At 43.9% G+C, this 2,479-nt stretch overlaps 1 protein-coding gene across 2 annotated transcripts in view; it reads left to right on the top strand.

Moving 5' to 3' along the window:
* The window catches only part of LOC124605205 (protein lava lamp-like), a 157,355-nt gene that overhangs the window by 113,705 nt on the left and 41,171 nt on the right, over nt 1-2,479 (top strand). The window lies entirely within an intron of this gene.

Raw genomic sequence — 2,479 nt, 5'->3', positions numbered from 1 at the left:
GTAAGTAAGCATTATAATTTATGTAATATTGCTGCAGTTTGGTTGTTTACAATTTGTCCATTTCACATCAGACTACCACAGAAAACTGGTGATAATCTCTCACTTCTCTTCATGTTGTAGCTATGTAATCAGATTTCTCTCTCTTCTGGTTACTTAACACGTTCATCTATTAGTGAACTGCCCTGCATCTGAAAGTCTTAAAATGAACAGAAAAGGATGCTCCTATATTAGGTTGGTTACAAGTTCGTAGCATTTTTGTTTTGCCTGTTTATTCCGGTTGCTTTAGGTTTATTTATTGATTGCCATTGTTTATTTGTAGTTCACTGTTGCTATTTGAGTTTATGTATTGTCATTTGAAGATAGTGTTGGAACTGTGGGCGCTAGAAAACGGAGTGCTAAGTGGAGTTGTGGGTGCTAGAAAATGGGAGTGCCAAGTGGGAAAATTAGAACAGTTCTGACATATTCTACTGTTTGAGTTCTGTAGAGGGGTGACAACAGCGAAAGTAGCCAGAAACATTTGCATCATGTATGGGGATAATGCCATTTGATAGGGCATGGTAAGAAAATGGTTTTCTCCTTTTAAGGAGGACCTTTTTGACAATAATGACTACACATTTAGGAAGAGCTTCATGTTTTGATGGAAATATTTTAAATGCATTAATTCACAATGTCAGTTTACTCGAGAACTGGCAACTGTGATGAACTGTGATCATTCCACCCTTGTGCAATATTTGCATACAATGGGGAAGGTTCAGAATCGGATTTATGGGTCTAAGCCAAAATCAAAAAATCAGCTGGTGGGCATATGTGCACCTCTGCTTGCTTGTTGCCAATTGGCTTGTGAACAACACCAAACATTTGTATCCTGCATTGTCACTGTTGACGAGAAATGGTGTCCTTATGCTAACTTAGGAAAAGAAAAGAATGGTTGAGCCCAAACAAAGCAGCAACTCCCGGTACAAAGACCTGTACACATCCACAAAAGATAATGTTATTCATCTGGTGGAACAACTATGGTGTGGTTGCCACGAATTGCTTCCACAGGCTGTAACCATCACTGCTGACATTTATTGTCAACACCTGAGACATTTTGCAGACACACTCCAAGAGCAACAATCAGGAAGACTGTATGAAGTGGTGCTACTCCACAATAACACCTGCCTACATTCTGATAGACTGACAAAAAACACTATACATGAGTTAAGTTGGCAAGTCATCCCATACCCACATTGTTAACCTGATCTTGTGTCGTCAGGTTTTCATCTTTTCCACTCTCTATCAAACGCCCTTCAAGAAACTTACCTCCTGGATGAAAATGCACTCCAAACATGGCTTCACCTCAAAACGTATGATTTATACAGTCGTAAAATCAAAAAGTTACCCCAGCATTAGCATACTATTGAAAATAGTGATGGTGACTAAAGTCTCTGCCATGTGTATCTGTTGTGTTTATTAAACTGATGGTAAAACACTACGAAATTATGCACCAACCCAACAGTTCAACAACCACTTTGATGCTAGTTTTTAGTATTATGGAACATGCGTATTAAGACATATTTGGAGAATAAAAATCTCAATTTTAAAAATAAACGTAGCCATTGTTAGCAGAGATCATGTGGAACAGAGTGTCAAAGACAAAGGTATCAGGTTGGTGCCATGCTCCTTGACTTCCAGAAGGCATTCTGTTGTGGTTGGCAGGAGAGCCAACACGGGGTTACTAGAGGAGGCCGACAGGCACGCGTTTTAGCTCACGCAGGCTGGCGTGAGGTCCGGAACAGGACAAGGAAATTAGAATTCAGAAAAAATGGACGTAGCTGGTGGAATACTTAACTTAAATCCATTAATGGTGAACGTCGGTCTTGACGGTACATTATTACAGTATCAATAGTAACTGGTACTGGCGCCTTGCTAGGTCGTAGCAAATGACGTAGCTGAAGGCTATGCTAACTATCGTCTCGGCAAATGAGAGCGTATTTTGTCAGTGAACCATCCCTAGCAAAGTCGGTTGTACAACTGGGCGAGTGCTAGGAAGTCTCTCTAGACCTGCCGTGTGGAGGCGCTCGGTCTGCAATCACTGATAGTGGCGACACGCGGTTCCGACGTATACTAACAGACCGCGGCCGATTTAAAGGCTACCACCTAGCAAGTGTGGTGTCTGGCGGCGACACCACATTCCTCCCCCGCAAATCAGTGTACGATTGTGGCATAAGGCTTCCGCCCGCCGTGGGGAGGACCCCATGTTGACGTATGCGACGAGGTGGGGAGCCTAACAACAGGCAAGGCTGTGCCACCCGCACCCTGCCATTCGGACCGCGGGGAGCTAGGAAACGCCTGAAAACCTGCTCCAGGTTGCACGCCAACATGCGGTGTATGCACCTGCAGAGATACAGGAGGGGCCGAAGGGTCGACCTCCATCAGGCCGAGGCACCCGACGGGCGAAGACGACATATGGTCAGGAGCGTGCAAGAGTTCCATGTCG

Source organism: Schistocerca americana, chromosome 3 (genome assembly GCF_021461395.2).
Source record: "Schistocerca americana isolate TAMUIC-IGC-003095 chromosome 3, iqSchAmer2.1, whole genome shotgun sequence".
Lineage (NCBI taxonomy): Eukaryota > Metazoa > Arthropoda > Insecta > Orthoptera > Acrididae > Schistocerca > Schistocerca americana.
This window is presented reverse-complemented; position numbering and strand designations above follow the sequence as displayed.